The following is an 18,989-nucleotide window of genomic DNA, read 5'->3' on the forward strand; positions in this document are numbered from 1 at the left end:
CTTCATTTGTTCTTTAATGAGCGACAGGTTTCTGTCAGAGACTATATAGTCCAGAGTCTGTCATAGGTACAAGAATGTTTCAGTTTAAAAGTATGTTTATAACTTGTAGTAAAAGTAAGTGATTCTTAGTCGGTTCGTTAGTTCTTTTGGTAGTAGCAAAAATATATATTTTGTAGTACTACAAAAGAACCGACTAATATATATATATATATATATATATATATATATATATATATATATATATATATATATATATACTTCTACATCGATATTAGACATTTCTTCGTATTGAAATTTGAGAACAACAAATATTAAATACCTGATATATATGTAAATTTAGGCCTATATACTTACAGGTCTAGTTTGACAAGGATGTGGCAGGTGGTCGGCGATGGCCTCGTAATGGGAAGCGTTCTGGCATCTGCTTCGAGAACTTTAAGCTGCATACGAGAAACGTAACTCAGAATGATCGGATGAAGACTGGGGCCTCCACACTCCAAAAGCTCAAGATAAACAAAATGAAACTGCCCCAACAACATGTTCCCAGACAAACATAACAACAACCTCGAAACTATCAAACATATACTCCAAGACGTCTGATCAGATTGTCACGTAAATTGTTTACATAGGCTTGGGACAGCAGAGGGCCCGTTTTACTTCCTTGAGAAACGATAGGTTCAAATGGCTCTAAGCACTATGGGAGTTAACATCTGAGGTCATCAGTCCCCTAGACTTAGATTCGGACCTGCATCCGTAGGAAAAACGATAGATGCCACATCTGTTTCACACGGTGGCTTCCAATCCAGTACTATGAAATGTGATCTTCATATAGGAAACCACGAATCTAGTCGCACAACTGAGACGATACTCCACAGGTACACTATTTGATTTGAAGCCGCTTGTGAGGAATATAAGTTTAGAAACATAGATACCATAATGAACAACCATCATATGAAAGGCTTTCTTATAAATACTTGGCGTCATATTTGCAGAATACTTCTGAAACCTTATGATCGAGTACGCTAGTTGATTGCAAATGATCATGACGGCTGTTAGATAACTCTTCAAAGTTCTACTTTTCTAACAGGATACTGGAAATATTTTTATCCTTCTTTTATTTAATACTTGCATTCGATTTTATCTGGTCTTTTCTGGATCTTTTAGTCATCATGATGATTCAAAATAGTCGAAACTGGTAAACTGCTGTAAATACAGGGAGTACGTATAGTTCAGGAACACATTCAATTTTTTATTGCTCAAGAAACAAACATTGTACAGATATCATACAAATGTCATTTTTAAGAGAAACTCTAAAAGTTTTTATTCCATGTATAACTCCACAGCGTGTTTGGTAATTTGCGATAGAAAGTGCTAGTCGCAAACATGGCGAGTTCAATTGCGGAGCGAGCTTTCTGTGTCTTCGAGTTAGACAAAAGCAATTGTGCTACAGCTGTTCAATGGATGTTTGGAACCAGGTGCGGTAAGAAGCCACCAATAAGGAAGGCCATCTACCACTGGCACAACAAATTAGTTACGACGGATTGCTTGTGCCCGGCAAAGAGAAGCGGACGTCCCAGTGTGAGTGAAGTGAATGGAGCGCATACGAAAGATATTCGTAAGGATCCCAAAGAAATGGCTGCGTCGTGCATCCCGTTAACTCGAAATGGCTCCAGTGACAATGTGGAAAGTCCTGCGACAGAAGCTATGAAACCATTGAAATTGGAGCTAGTGCAGAAGCTCAATGACGACGCCAAAGACAAGCGTTTTGAGTTTTGTACGCAGTTGCTATAATTGAATGGGGATGGGGATGGCATTGCTCATCGCTTAATTTTTAGCGGTGAAGCCATTTTTCACACTAATGGGAACGTGAATAGGCGTAATTGTCGAATCTGGGGTACAAAGAAGCCACACGAATTCATTGAATTTGAGCGTGATTCCCCAAAGGTAAATGTTCTTTGTGCCTTGTCACGTCAAAAACTGTAGGGGCTATTCGTCTTCGCCGAGAACACAGTCACTGGACATTCCTATTTGGACATGTTGCAGCAATGGCTGATGCCTCAGATGCAATCGGACTCTCCGTTCATCTTTCAGCAAGATGGGGCTCCACCCCATTTTCATCGTGAGGTTCATGGGTACCTGAACACGGAGCTGCCGCATCGATGGATCGCCGTGCTACAGATGGGCCAGTTGTTTCATGAAATGGCCTCTCCGATCCCCAGATGTGACTTTTTTCTGTGGGACACATTAAAGATCTTGTGTATGTACCGCCTCTACCACGTGATGTAGCAGACCTCCGGGAGAGAATACGGAAAGCGAGTGCCCCAGTCGACGATGCTATGCTGAGATGGGTATGGCAAGAATTCGTTTACCGCATTGACGTCTGCCGGGTCACTCATAGTCCGCATATCGAATGTTTGTAAAAAAAAAAAGTTTAGTTCTTGTGCAATAAATAATTGAAAGTGTTCCCGTACATTATGTACACACTGTACATCCAACGTGATCAAGTCAGTAGGAGGGTTATGCATTAAATGGATCATTTTAAATCTTTCAAACGATTCATGACGCAAGTAATTTATGTCTTCCGTCACAAAACTAACACTCTTAATGCAAGAGATTCACGTCTTCTGTCAGAGACCGATCATTCACTATTGAACAAAAAATTATATAATCTTACCACAGTTCGTGGACGCTTCGGATTCAGATGTTGGTACATGCTATTTCTCTTATGTCCTGCTCCACATTTCCATCAGAAATTCTTGTCCCAGTTTTACCTTACCCCTAAATTCACCACACTTTTTCTCTCTGAAGAGGTGTGCTATATCACTTGTTGAAGGATTTACTAATTTCTACCTTTTCGCTCAGATACGAGTAGGTAGGTTTGCACCGATTATTTCTGAATGTACTTATAACTTGGTTAACATCTTTCATCGTATATGAAGCAACAATGTCTGCAGTAATTCAAAATCATGTCTCTCTAAACTTAGGCCACACCCACAAATAAATACGATTAATGTCTGGACACGATGCGTAAGTCTATTGATGCTCTGGTTTTCAGATTTCAAGGATACATCTTCATGCTTTTTTTTACCTTTGACCCACTGTATACATGCAGATGCTGTAATAACCAGAGCATAAGACGATGGACTTATAATGTAATTTTGTGTAACCTGAAACGAAGTTATATGTACGAGACGCCGGAATTTACGCTGAGGGAGATTTTGGTACGATATTCACATAATATATTATTGGTACCTTTTAAGTCACCACAGTTCTGTTTACACCCAGATGAATTTCAAGGTACTGGCCACCAAAAAACGTATGTATGTATGTTAACCGGAGACCTAGAAACGACGGCACCGTCCCCGCCGCAGCCGCATTGGTCCACAACCACACGACGACTACCGCAGTCCACTTCACCCCTCCGCCGCCCCACACCGAACCACTCTTTCAGGAATATTGTGTGGTTCGGCTCCCGGGGGAACCCCCCCGCCAGGGAACGTCTCACACCCGCGAGTGTAACGCTATGTTTGCGTGGTGTACGCGTACGTGGAGAACTTGTTTGTGCAGCAATTGCCGACATAGTGTAACGGAGGCGGAATAAGGGGAACCAGCCCGCATTAGCCGAGGCAGGTGGAAAACCACCTAAAAACTATCCACAGACTGGCCGGTTCACCGGACCTCGACACAAATCGGATTCGTGCCAGGGAGCAGGCGCTCCTTCCCGCCCGGAAAGACGTGCATACCGGGCGGGCCAACCAGAGAACGTATAGTCTTCAGAAATAATTTCATTGACCATAGAGATATCGGTATCTACTGCGCCTTTTGGAATGAAGCTATAGCAGTTTGTGCTACTAGTATCGTAAGTATCAGAGAGACCAAGAATGTTTCTAGGTTTGAAACGTCTACCCCCTCAAGTATGGGATTGGGGACTCCTCCACTAACGTCTCACACCCGCGAGTGTAACGCTATGTTTGCGTGGTGTACGCGTACGTGGAGAACTTGTTTGTGCAGCAATCGCCGACATGGTGTAACGGAGGCGGAATAAGGGGAACCAGCCCGCATTAGCCGAGGCCGGTGGAAAACCACCTAAAAACTATCCACAGACTGGCGAGTGAATTTTTTGGGCATTTCGTTACTGAGAAGGAAGAACATAAAAAATAGTACATTTTATGGTTTGTGTGGTAAATAACATATGAAAAATGTTTAAAAGTTCCGTAACCTCTCTCAGAATCTGAAAACGCTACAACCTAGACTTCCACCCGTGAAACACCCTGGATATATTACTAAAATCGTATTTCATTAGATATTAAGTATAAATGAGCTATTGAAGTAAAAACCGAGACAAACTAGCCACAGTAGGACATGCGACGTGTGTGAGGAAAGTAGTACACTATCTTTTAATCTAACACACTTTTCATTTGTTCAAACAAAATTATTGTCCCCGTCAAAGTAGTTCACTTCGACAGCTGTACACCGGCGAAGTCGTTGCTCCCAGTCTTGGTAGGACCCCTGAAAGATTACATCTGGTGGGGCCTTTAACATGTCACTCACTTTCATTTAGATGTTCTCCTGAGTCCCAAAATGACACCCTTCTAAGACTTTCTCAGTTTCGGAGAAAGAAAAAAGCGACAAGGATTCAGGTCAGATGAATGGGGTGGTGGGGCGGTTGGGGGGGGGGGGTCTGTGGAATTACAGAATGCCTTTTGAGGTCAAAAATCCCGTGATGGAACAGACTATGTGACACTAGGCGTCGTCATGATGCAGCATCCACTTCTCTGCAGAGTCCACTTGATCCATTCTCTTTCTGAGCCTTCCGAAGATGTCTTCGTAAAACACTTGGTTGACAGTTTGTCCCGGAGCAACACGTTCTTTGTGCTCGATAGCCCTACTGCCGAAAAAGCAAACCAAAATTATCTTGATCTTCGATTTTCTCATTCGAGCTTTTCCCAGTCGAGGAGGTGTCGCAGTGTGCCACTCCTCTCGCTTTGCTGCTTTCTCTCAGGATCGTACTCGAACATTCAGGATTCAACACCTGTGAACCAGTCGTGATCAGTGGCAATCTTCTGAAAAAGATCAACGCACATGTTTCTTCGACCTGTCCTTTTTCTCAGTGAGGTTTTTCTGCACCACTTTGCCACAAACCTTTCGCATGTGCAAAACTTTGGTCAAAAATTGACGTTCGGTGAAATGTGTAGCATGTAACTCACCATTTGTATTGTTAAACGTTGGTCTGATCTCACAAAAGCACGGACACATTTGACAATTAGTTGGTTTTTGAATCTGAAGGTCTCCGTGAGCAAGGTTCTTCTTCAACGAGTTCTCGATATACCAAAAATGATTTGTGCCAGCGGAAAACCTCTTCTCTTGATAAGGAGTGTTCCCTTTAGGCCTGTTTCAATTTTTCAAACGTCACACTCGCGGATTCGCGAAGTTTAAAACGAAACGCCAGTGCATCTTACTCTAAATTCCGCTGTTCCGTTTCCATCACATGCTACAAAAACACTGCTTGACTCATGGCGCTCTGAAAAGCTATTTGATGGCTGTAAGGAGCTGAAACTCGGACTGAGCATCTGGAACGAATGAAAACTCCAGTCTCCACAAGTAGAACAACATAGCGTGGCCATATCACTCTCATTATTACCGTCTATTTACTTTTTTCGTTCACCTCGTATAACTGCTAAGAAGTCTAATGATAGGAGGCGTACTTGTGTATTGCCGATACCAAGGACGTGAATTGCAATACTTAACATTAAATCCAGGAACAGACAATTTTTGGTGATACTAGTACATCTCAATTGCGTAGGGCAGATTACCACGCTGTATAATTTACCAATTATGCTCAGAGGAAAAGTTTGGCTAAGCATATGCGTAAGTAGACGTCACTAAGTCACAACAAGAAATGATGACTATAAAATAAGTTGAAACCCTGTCCAAGAATAACTGGCGTTTTTCTGATTATCCGGTTTTGTTTTGATGTTTCCTCAGGAAACACCAGCATGTAATGAAACACGAATTTGCATTCTGCATCGCTCCTCTGCTGCCACGCCATGATCGTTTCACGCGGCAGTTGCTGGCGGCATTGCCGTTTATGTCCGGCGATCCTAATGGTAATCGGAATTCCGCGCATCCCAACGCTACTTTCTCACGCGAGCAGGGAATGTCGCATACGCTTATTCGGTAAATGGCCTACATTCATTATTAAACGACTGAAGTATTTGCCCACTTCTTTTTATTGTGTGTATGTGATCCTTACATTACTTTGGTCATGCACTGGTGGATTCCGGTGGTCATCATTGCACTTCACGCCAACCAGACACCTCCTAAAACTCTCTTCTTCTATACGTCTTTTTGGATCTATAGCGATTGCATATCCTATCTTCAAATGATAAGTGCCTTTCATACCAATTCTTGTTCCATAATTTGTGCGGTTTCTTCGCCTTTAATATACTTTAAAATATACAAACATTTTTGTCCGTATTGTCCGAAAACATTTTATGAGGTGCAGGTAAAGGGGAACATAGCTAACATATAGATGCCACAGCGTAGAAGAAGCTGAAGCACAAACATCGCACTCCACGTTTATACACTACGTGATCAAAAGTATCCCGACAGCCCCAGAAACATATGTTTTTCATTGTAGGTGCATTGTGATGACACGTGCTGCCAGGTACTCCATATCAGCGACCTCAGTCAAGCCGAATGGAGCACTCCGCGAAATTCACGGACTTCAAACGTGGTCAGGTGACGGGGTGTCACTTGTGTCATAGGTCTGTAGGCGAGATTTCCAGTCTCCCAAACATCCCTAGGTCCACTGTTTCCCATGTGATAGTGAAGTGGACACGTGTAGGGACACGCACAGCACAAGACCGTACAGGCCGACCTCATCTGTTGACTGACAGAGACCGCCGACAGTTGAAGAGAGTCGTAATGTGTTATAGGCAGATATCCATTCAGACCATCACACACGAATTCCAGAATGCATCAGGATCCACGGCAAGTACTATACGATTTCGGTGGGAGGTGAGAAAACTTGGATTTCATGGTCGAACGGTTACTCATAAGCCACACATCACGCGGGTAAATTCCAAACGACGCCTTGTATGGTGTAAAGAGCGTCAACATTGGACGATTGAGAAGTGGAAAAACGTTGTGTGGAGTCACGAATCACGGTACACAATGTGGAAATATGATGACGGGGTGCGGGTATGACGAATTCCCGGTGAACGTCATCTGTCAGCGTGTGTAATGACAACAGTAAAATTCGGAGACGGTGGTGCTATGGTGTGCTCCTGTTTTCCATGGGGGGCGAGGGGGGGGGGGCTGGTACCCCTTGCTGTTTTGCGTGACACTACCACAGCACAGGCCTAAATTGACGTTTTAAGCACCTGCTTCCTTTCCATTGATAAAGTGAGATTTGAGGATGGCGATTGCACCTTTCATCACAATCGAGGACCCGTTAATAAAGCACGGCCTGTGGCAGAGTGTTTACGCGACAATAATATCTCTGTATTGGACTGGCCCGCACAGAGTCCTGACCTGAATGCTAGAGAATACCTATGGGATGTTTTGGAACGCCGGCATCGTGCCAGGCTTCACTGACCCACATCAATACCTCTCCTCAGTGCAGGACTCCGTGAAGCATTGGCTGCCATTCCCCAAGAGAACTTCCAGCACCTAACTGAAAATATGCCTGCAGTCATCTAGGCTAGGGGTGTGCCAAAATCCTATTGAATTCCTGCGTTACCGATGGAGGGGGCCACGAACTTGTAAATCATTTTCAGTCAGGTGTCCGGATACTTTTGATCACATAGTGCATGTAGGAAGGCAAGTTATAAAATAAACTATTAAGCGCCTTGGTTTCAGGGTAGGTATCTGGGAATGAATCGAAAGATGAAATATTACTCTCCCGCTACAAATGAGAATATACATAAACTTACAGCAACTGTTTGAAAGCACTAAAAGTTGGGATACGGACATTTTTCTTTTATAAATTTTAACAAAAAATCCTAAACATCGAAGGAAGCTATCTGTACTGTTGTCGAATTTCGTCAGTAACATTATAAACATCTACAGTGCCGACGGTGCTACAGACAAACACAGAGCCTAGAATTCGACTGAAAATTCGGAGCGCTGCAAAGTTATATAGATGAGTACCATGACCTACGCTTCGCCGTCATTGGGCTGCATTCGTACTGCGCATACTAAAGTGATTACGATCCCATCAAATACCTCTGACGCTGATGCACTATGTGACTGAATGTATCGGGACATACTCGTGTAACACTGTTACGTTCGAGCCTTTATGACGCTTTTAACTCTACTGTGGACACTTTCAGTGAGATGTCAGTGAAGTAATGGCCGCCCATGCTTTCTCAAGAGCCGAAACCACAGATGGTACTGAATATATTTACTTACTTGTTCTCCACATAACAACCTGTTATCTAAAAAGCTAACATAGTCCATATAGTCACTTTGTTGTGGATAGCAAAAAATGGATGGTTTAATTATTTGTTTCTGGTACTCACAAATATTTAAAAAGATGCTAATTCTACAAAAAATATTGCTAATACAATTATTCACTACCACCAAAAACTACAAAATAAAAAAATTAATGAATTACACACTGTTAATGCTACTTTAGTGCTAGAGATATTGTTTTATTTATGTTCATGTCTTGGAGTGCACCTAAACCGTTTACATTTGTTTCCGTTGCAGGATCCGTCCGTCCTCCTAATGCCCCGGTCAGAAATACTGTCTGTAGTCCAGTAGGGATAACTCTAAAAATAAGGGAAATCGGAAATAATTGCTACAAAAGTTTTATTGTTTTAATGGCTTCATTTATGACCCAATATGACTATCCTAGGTTTTCCCCCTCGGCGGTGTCGTGGAAAAGTGTTGGGGAGGAAAAATTTTCCCGAAAAAGGGGTACTTTTCAGTTTTGTGATTATATCTCGTAAATGACTCACAAAATCGAAAACATAGTGAAATTAAGATTTGTAGGGTATGAGGTTCTGCATTGAATGAGACCATCCGCATATTTTTTGGACCACCCGTTTCCATACTACTGCTCTTCAAAATTGGACGAATTTTACATGTTCATGAAAAATTTTCGTTTTAACGTCTGTTTTTTGGTTATATCATTGAAACTAACCCATCTATCAATAATGTCGTTCGGAAAAAAGGTATGGAGAGAGAAATTTCGCATTCGATGAAACCGTAAGTGAATTTATTGGAGCACCCACTTGTGTACAGCTCCTCATTAAAGTCGGACCATTTCTCATCATCAATGAAGACAATTTCAAATGTAGTTCTTCAGTAATTCTTATGTACACTCTTTTAAGTACAGAACTATAGCAACCCATTGTCTTGTACTTATTTAATATAGTAACAGAATAAAATATTCTTGGCCCCCACCACTTTTCCACAACTCCGCCTTGGGGGAAACCCTAGGATAGTTATACTGGGACACAAACGAAGCCATTAAAGCAATAAAACTTTTTGTAACAATTATTTCCGATTTGAATGCCAATTCTGCTGGACTGCTGCTGGATTCCTTGAACTTCGGACAGAGTCAGTATCGTTTCCACTTTACGAACGGATCCATGTTCCACTCTAACATCTTAGAATTCAGACTTCCGTGGTCGCTTGCATCAACGCAATGTAAATTTTAGAAAAACTGTTTCATCCAGTGGTCGGTGACTTCACTGGCCTTCTCTGCCTGTGTAGAGTATCTGATCTAGCCGGAGTGGCAGCACACTGCTCTGCCGTTGAATGCCTTGTGAAGTCTTCCTTGGTTTCCTGGACACGGCGCTTACACTATAGTTCAAGATGCAGCAAACTGACTCTTCCCTCCATGCTGCTCTGGGCTTGTGGCAAATTAATATTTCTGCGTGATATAATTACAAATTAAAAAGTTTCAGATTTTTTTCCTTTATTGTACTCTGAAACCTCGCTTCTTGTTGGGTTTCGTGATTGTAACTCAACGGAGAAGACCCTGTAGGTTTTGATAAGTATCGAAATTTTTTAGTTAAGTGGCCGTGCCTTTTGACTGCATTGACATAGAAGGGACCGTAGGCCTTAGCGTGTGTCATAAATTTCAGCCCATGCTTAAGAAAAGTGGTGTTTTACAGTCGGCCAGAGAGGCAACAAGGTGATTCCATATGGGTCTTGTTTTTACCGTTAGAAGTATGTAACCCTAAAAACAAGTTTAACTAATAATTTCTTATGTTTCTTACGTCACTGGTCTTTTTTGTAAAAAGTGTACTCGAGTATATCTGTAACACTTACATAGTAAATATCTTCTGTGGTCCAGAATGAAGTACTGGCATTAGTGAAGCTGTAAGGACGGGGAGTGAGTTGAGCTTGGGTAGCTCGGATGGATGCCGGCACATTAGCTCAGCGTGTTCGTTCAGCGGGTTAGCTACCCTCTGTAATTAAAAAAACCTGAGTGAATGAATAAACGAAGAACCTGAACGGATGTCGTCGGACATCCGCCCCGAACAAATTCCACTAACAATATAGAACAAAACGAGATCAACAGAAAAAAAAAGAAAAAGAAAAGGTGGTAGAACACTAGCCCGCGAAAGGCAAAGGTCCTGATTTCGAGTCTCGGTCCGGCACACAGTTTTAATCTGCCAGGAAGTTTCATCTTCTGTGGTGCTAGGACGGAGACTTTATATATGAGTAGACGTCGACCATTGCTGCAACTCACGGCTGATGTTTTTCCCGCTGCATGTTCGTAGAGGGCGCTGTCCAACGATGTCTGCATTGAAGTGTCCAGATTGCCGCAGGTGTTACTATTTTTAATTTGCCTTTTTATTTTGCACGGGTACATAGCATATCGGCCATGACCAGTCAGGTAGCGTATCAGTCCACTCCACGGTTGAAGAAATCTTTTGTTTCTCCCTGAATTTAGGGAGAAATTCACATGTCCTCATTCCGGTGCCTGAAGAGCCCCATTCATATTGCCTGAGTTGCAGTATACGATCTTCTGTTAACTTTTTTGTACTGGCCTCAGTTTCAAATATCCTTAGTAATTCCATTTGCGGCCTTTCTTTAACAAAAATTTAGTTTCCTTTGTCTAAATTGCAAAATCCAGTTAGCTTGAGTTACTAAAATGTATCATTTGGAATAGTGCAGGAGCAGTCCGTTAATCTTAATACCACCGGCCGGTGTGGCCGAGCTGTTCTAGGTGCTTCAGTCTGCAACCGCACGACCGCTAAGGTCGCAGGCTCGAATCTTGCTTCCGGCATGGATGTGTGATGTCCTTAGGTTAGTTGGATTTAAGTAGTTCTAAGTTCTAGGGAACTAATGACCTCAGACCCATTTGAACCATTTAATCTTACCAGCACTCTCCGTTTGACTCTTCTCACTAATGAAGCTGAATTCACAAGCATTTTATGAGCTTAAACGCTCGCGCCATATCTTAGGACTGAGGCTAATTTAGATTGTCGCAAGCTCGGACAGTGCACAGGGGAAGTCGAAATTACTTATATACGATGGTTATAATTCAGTTCATCGTGTTACTACCTCTTATGATAGTGATGTTGGACACTGGAGTCTAACGCGAAGTCGATCTCCATCGTCACCCCAAAGGTATCTGTTCCGTTTACATATTTTGTTACCGCGTCCGTGTTCCCTAGGTCGCATCTTGCGTCGCGATGGTCAGTAGTCATGATGTTTCGGCTCTTGAGTGTACAGACTACATTTCAGGCCTAGGTCGTAAAATATTCGGAACTGATGTACTCAATACTCAATTACACTTTCTGATAGAAAGTATCCGGGCCCTTCTGTGAAATGCAAAACTGACTGGAAGATTTTATGAGCGGTGGAGGCGCCCCATGTAAAAGGAGGCGGAGAATATTGTACTGCTAACCTAACCTATCCTAACCTAAACACGAGCTGTGCATAGACATCTAAAGTCACATACCTCCACAGACCTGCCAGCTAACTGTCGGATGCCTGATAGGTCGAATCAGTGATGTATTTCGTTCCAAAAACGGACAAATAAGCTATTAAGCAGTTGGACATAAAGATTTGGCACATCAGCGCTAACGCCCGCATCTCGTGGTCGTGCGGTAGCGTTCTCGCTTCCCACGCCTGGGTTCCCGGGTTCGATTCCCGGCGGGGTCAGGGATTTTCTCTGCCTCGTGATGGCTGGGTGTTGTGTGATGTCCTTAGGTTAGTTAGGTTTAAGTAGTTCTAAGTTCTAGGGGACTGATGACCATAGCTGTTAAGTCCCATAGTGCTCAGAGCCATTTTTGAACATCAGCGCTAACATGTGGGGCGTACTCTCAGATACCATATCAGTCTCAGAGATAGTGGAGTGTGATAATATTACAGAAGTTTAACAATAGTATTACACAGCTCGATAATTATTCATGATCATGATTATTTTATCACTGTCGGCGAAAGTACTTCTCAAATACTACTGGGCGTAACACGTTTTTATAAATCGCTCCCGTACTATTTTTCATAGGATTAATTCATACAGCAACGAAACTTAAAATGTTTGCATATACGTTTCGACTGTCTGCATAACACATTTATATGATATTGTCTCGCTAAAGATACAGATTAAAGCTAATTAACGGAAGAAAGTTCTTGCTGGTAATGTAGACCAGTTCCGCCGACAGTGCCTCAGAGCCATTACATATGCGTGCTCTGTTAAATGCTGAAATACTATGGAAAATAGGATTAAATACCGCCCACCGGTATTAAGCTATAAATAATTCAGTAGCATCATACAAGAAACAAATAAACACCCTCAGCGTCATCTGCGCTTCCCATGTCGAACGTTACCTCGTCCTTCAGGTTCTATTAAATAGGCCTGGTATACTTATACACAGCGTATTTGAGATAAGTCGTTTTACTCCATAAGTTACAAAATGATAAGTGAAAGGAACAGTAATTTGAATAAACAAAGCTAAGAGACGTTAATATTTCTTATTCTTATGAACGTAGTTCATTTAATTTTTTAATTTTATTTTCCAGCAACGAGCTGTAATTTTTTAAATCGAAAGTTAGTATTTACTGTCACGTTGATGATTTGTTCAAACCAATTGTGAAAAAATGATTATAAATCACACTTCTTTCAATTTTATTTCAGATGTGTCACAAGTTGTAAATTTATTGGTGTCACGGAGCATCAAGCTCCCTCTGTGCGCTGCTTCAAGTAGTGTTCGGTTAGATTGTGGAATGTATGCTTCCAATGCCATAAACTGGGAAGTTAGGACTCCACAAACTGCATGCAGATCCAACGAGTAGGGTGGCATGCAGCTTATTCTCGTCATATGTCGATACGATGCTAATGAAGCAGCTATGAATTATGTCGTGACAGACCCAGGTCCATCACCCATCGTGTTCTCTTGTACTGAGTAACACTTTCGAGATTCAAGCAGATTGACAAGGAGTGGCTGTAATAAACGAAGACGAGTGACAAGTGAAGATATACATATGGTTTAGCTACAGTTCCCCACTCATACCAACTTGAGAGATGTTACTATAGTCACAGGTATGAGACTTTCAGGTGTGTGGTGAATACAGCGTAGGTCACAACCTGTGGATGTCTCACACAGTGTTAAGTTCTCTGACGAATCCCCGAATTCAGAAATTACGGTTGAGCTGTGGCCAGCTCGCACTCATGCCGTTTGTTCTTTGGCATTTTGTCGTAATCGAGTGGCGTCTTATTTCTCCCTGAGTTACTACATAACGAGGTGCTGACTTCCCTCTGTCAGTGGCAGCAGCACCTCTTATCGATACTAGTAGTACTGTACCATGTTTGGTGTGACCGCTATATTTCCATGTGGTGGTGTTTATGTGGCAGTCAGCCAGTTAAGACAGAGCAGCGAGGAAGTCTCCGCAGTGCGCGGTCAGGCCGGGACTGCTGGCAGCATGCACACGCAGTCGGATTGTGAGGCGTTAGCTGTGAGAGCTACAAAGTTCGTTGCCCACCGATCCTGGACACTGAAGTTGAGTGATTAGTTAACCTGTAATGAAAAATGAACTGCTGTGACATCTCTTTGATCATGGCCGGTTGTTGCCTGCTGGGCCGTTCCAGCTAGCAGCAATGTATGATGTTGTATTCGGCCAAATTTTGCAGCTGTCTTCCTGTGTGGTCCTTAACTATTAAATTGGTTGTTACTTACCAGTGAAGTGCACCAGCTGTTTTCTTCTGACTTGTGACCGTTAACGCCCCAGTTACCTGCCCTGTTCGCTAGCGTACTTTCCCAGCAGTGTGTTTACCTTGCCGTCTTGATGCTGTCTGGCACAGCATGTAGTTTGACAGCCTTTTAGTTGATTGTTCGTATATTTATTAATAGTCGTTATTGTGCCTTGGCTGATTTTAGATACCAATATTGAAGATTTACTGCAGCTGGTGTCTTCGTCCTTGGCTGATATACTCGTATTACGTTGTCGTACCGTAGGTCAGGTGGAAGGGAATTGATTAGGTTGTTTGTCGGTTCTTCAGCCTTCCTTGGGTCGGGTTGCCATTTGATTATTTAACCCTACTCTTGGCTGCCTGTCTCACCTCACCCTACGTTAGAGCTACCTCCTCAGGCCGACCCTTGGAACAATTCTCAGCACCACTCTTCTGTAGGTTTTAGATTGTGATTTTCATTTTAGTCTGATGTACTGTGTGAGGCCTTTAGCCGTCTATTAATATAAGGCCTTTAGCTGACTTAAATTAAAATTTGAAGATTGATTTGTTTAAAAACTAAAGTTTGGAAAGTTTTTTGTACCTGAAATTCTTGTTATCCAGTTCCTAAGCCCTTGAGTTGTTCAGTGTCTTGTGTGTGGCCTTCAGCCGAGTATTTTTGTGAAATATTTTATTTTTATGTAAGGCCTTTAGCCACATGTATTCTTTAAAGTTATTTTTATAACTTGTATTCAGGCCTTCAGTCGATCTTGTTTTTTGTGTTGTTTTGGACCTACAGTCTAGGAGGTATTGCAAGTTTTCTGAACTAGGCCTTCAATAGTATTGTTTTAATTTGATCCTTTTAAGGCAATGTGTAATTAAGTGCTTCTTAGGAAAATAAAATCAGTGTGTTTTGTACAACTAACAGTAACTGATAACAGTCCCCTCCACAATCATAACCTGATCAGCTCTATCCTTCAAAACCAGATTTGAACTGGTAGCAGTGTGTGGTTACGATTGTGATACTGCCATTCCAGTAACTGCTAGTTTTAATTTTTTTCTGTCTTTGTTGCATGATATTATTTTGGTTCTTGATTGTTTCACGTGCCTTATTTTAATGGTGATCAGGCAGTGCCTTCGGATCGGCTGGTTGAGGAAGGACCATCTTGTTTGTGAGTTGGCGAGAAGGCGCCAGTCTATCGAGGGCAGTGTTCCGGAATTATAGTTCAATTCTTTTATCTTGGCGGCTCGCGCATGCCCGCCCAGACGCGGGAGATTGCTGCGTTGCCAGTTGCAAACGACGCACGCGCCAATAGAAGCAGCGCCATAGTATAGTATAGTTCGCAAACTTACGTTTAGGGGGCAGCGCGCAGTTCATGAAGTAAAGCCACCACGGCTTCATTAACCCTTTCGCTGCTACAGAGACGTGCTCCCCGCATTCCGCGCAGTGCACGATTTTGTCACTGCACTGTTCGCCTGTGCAGACACATCGTGTTCCGACTGCTTTGACAGTCTTATCATTCGATTCCACAAAAACTATTTGGCCCAAAAATTAGATTTTTACACATCTTCTTGACCGATACCTTCCCCCCATAAATGACTTAATTTCGGTTCGACGTTCAACGCAGTTATTGTGCAGCATTAAGTGTAGTAAACCTTTGTACGAAATTTTGAAGAGTTTGCAGAGGTAAAAGTCTATATCTTATACTTTCCGTATGGTCAATTATAGTTGCCACAATGTTGAGGATGAAATGTGGACAAGACAGCTAAATTTCATATAAAATTTAGTGTATAACAATATCTCATTTAATTTACGTACCAGATAGGTGCCGTATGTAATATTGAGAAATATTCCGTCTTTCCCGACTGTAACAAAAGTTTTATTTACATTGAGCACGTTTGGCTTTATTTTAAATAAAGAGACAAAGCACTAGAAATTTAAAAAAATTGCATTCAAACGAATATAATTCGTGAAGTAACGCACTTCGATTTTAAATAATGAAAATATTACACTCTGCATAAGATTTAAACTCATAACCTTTCACGTAGAAGCCCATCACCTTAACCGTTACGCTATCGCAACTCGTCTGACTACAGAGCCTCATGAAGACTCTAACACCTCACGCAAAATACGGACAAACACTGTTGGTATGACTATAAATTACTCACGCTTCGTCGAAGTACAATAGGAAATAAACAATTACCGCTGTTCTTTATTGCGAAAAAGCGATTCGTGTGATTGATACAAACACCTTTCCTTGCTATCGCCTGAATTAGGAGTCTTATTTCTTGTTTGGTTTAATTAATTAATAGAATATGAAGCAATTGTTGTAAAGAATGCTTTTTTCCAAACTTTCTATAAAAGAAAGTCTGCTATCAAGACATTGCTTTTGTTCTATTACTTTATTTATGACTGAACGTTTCTAAAACTGAAGACACTCGTCCATGCTCTGCACTGCAGTCGAGATCTGGCAACGTCGTTCTCTGTTCATTGGCAGACTGTGTTTTGTGACGTCAGATGCGCAGAACGAACCTAAACTTGGCCGCCAACATAAAAGACACGCACTTTAGTAGCCTGATTGCGTGCCACCATTCTTCAGCCGGCTGACGTCACGCAAGAGGAGGTGGGTGAGACAGAAACAGCCTTTGAATTTTTGTTTAAGGCTGTTAGTGGCCTTGAGGACACCATTTGTGTTTTGGAAGGCACTCAACCAAGTGACAGTCAATTGGACAGTGTGCGGGCACAGTTAGTGCGTTTAACCAACTGGATAGCGGATTTAGTCATGTTATGTTTCGAGGATCATCATAAAAAATTAACTGTCGAATTTGGGTCTTTGGTTAATGCATTTCAGTGTACGCTTACGTGTTTAGAATTAAATAGGAAGAGGACTGACGAGCGGGACTTGTTATATCAAGCGGGAACCGGGAGCGAGCCTGGGGTGGTGTTGTTATATCTTTTGCGAAGTTAGATGCAGTGCTTGCCAAATTACCTGATCCTCTGGCGTATTTCCTTCGAGATATTACTGAATTAGTTGCAGATCGACTTATTATGGTTGTTGGTTCATCTTGAACGATATGCTGCTGCCTTTCGCTTTCCTCACCTAGCAGTTTTGTCGCTATTGTACCTGTTAGCTAGAGGTGAGTTGTAGAGCCACCTATCCCGAGCCATGCCAGAAGGGTTGCCCTTACAGCAATTGAGGGATCTTGTCATTAACCAGAGATTGACCACCGGAGTTCGGAAACAGCTTGACTGTCGTTATATTTTGGAGATGCAGCAGGATAAAGAGGAGTTAAATCAGTATGCCGACAGAGTTCAGACAGCCTCCTGGGCCTTGTTGATCGATTTGACAGAGTAGGTGCCTGCTGCCCTTAGGGGAATGGAAGCTGCGGATAAGTCGCACTTTGTTTTTCGTCACCGTCATTCAACCCGGGGAGAGCTCCGTGCCGCTGTTATAGCGATATCTGCGTTGCCGCTTGAGAACGATATATTTCGTGAAGTTGAGGGCCAGACAACGGGCGTTGTCAAGCGAAATTCACGATTGCCTACATCGGCTGAGACCGCTGAAAGGGAACGACAACGTTGCTTCAGGTGTAGTAGCATGGCTCATTTGGTGCGCTCTTGCGTTCAACCTCGCGCACCCAGAGCCAATAAATGACCCCAGGCTGGGCAGTGATTTAGGGATCGAGCCTTTAAACGTTGGTGCACCCGTGTTGTTGCTCCCTCATCAACGCCCTTGCCTTATATTTGTTCTCGAATAGGTGGGGAACCGATATGTGCTCTTTTTGACTCTGGTAGCTCCCTTTCACTATTGACCTTCGAATGGTTTCTTGAATTTGGTCATCTTACGAAACTTCGGTCGGTCCCGATGTCAGGGGGCCAGCGGCCAGTTGTTGCCTCTGCATGGCTGGGTCCGAGGGAATATATCGTTTGGGGATTTCTCCTGGCCCTTGTCATTAGTCTTGGTCAAGCAGTTGACGGGCGATTTAATTTACGGGTGTGATTTCTCCAATAAAACTGGGTTAGTCTTGGATTATTCCGGGCACACCTTCTTATTTAAGTTCGCTCCTGTGGAGAAGTCTGGTTGCTGTGAGTGTGCTAAACGTATTGTACGTCCAAATGCCGGCCTGCATCCTGGCAGTTGAAGCTCTGCCCAATGAGTTCGATCTCGCCAATATCTCCCCACATCAGGCCTTGTGTGTGGCCTGCAGCCGAGTATTTACGTGAAATTTTTTTCTTGAAGGAAGGCCATCAGCCACCTGTATTCTTTGAAGTAATTTTTGTAACTTGTGTTCAGGCCTTCAGCCATTCTTGTTTTTGGTGTAGTTTTGGGCACGCAGCTCAGGAGGTATTGCAAGTTTTCTTAACTAGGCCTTCAGCTGTATTGTTTTACTTTGATCCTTATAAGGCTATGTGTAATGAAGTGGGTCTTAGGAACATAAAGTTTGTGTGTTTTGTGCAACCAACAGTAACTGATTACGGCCCCATCCACAACCATAACCTGATCCGCTCTATCCTGCGAAAGCAGATTTCAACTGTGTTGTGAACTACTCTATTAAGCACTACAACCACAGAAAATCCAAGGTGGATACATCATATCAATTATTAATGGTCTATTACTGTGTGACGTGGAATCCTTGGAGATGAAATCATCTCATCATACGTAATAGGTACTATGACAAATGAGATATTTCGAGACTATATCATCAACAATTTAGGTGCACACCTAGAAAATGTAAGGGTAGGCTGTACATAGATGCCGAGTGAGTCTACACAGTATGTGTCACAATTCAACATCAAATTTTCATGAAAATTATAATGCAGTGTTCGTTAGCAATGGCCCGCAAATGTTGT

The 18,989-nt window shown here is 42.5% G+C and overlaps 1 protein-coding gene across 1 annotated transcript in view; it reads right to left on the reverse strand.

Moving 5' to 3' along the window:
- LOC126260331 (synaptogenesis protein syg-2-like) overlaps positions 1–18,989 on the reverse strand; it is a 437,845-nt gene that overhangs the window by 140,382 nt on the left and 278,474 nt on the right. The window lies entirely within an intron of this gene.

This window comes from Schistocerca nitens, chromosome 5 (genome assembly GCF_023898315.1).
Source record: "Schistocerca nitens isolate TAMUIC-IGC-003100 chromosome 5, iqSchNite1.1, whole genome shotgun sequence".
Lineage (NCBI taxonomy): Eukaryota > Metazoa > Arthropoda > Insecta > Orthoptera > Acrididae > Schistocerca > Schistocerca nitens.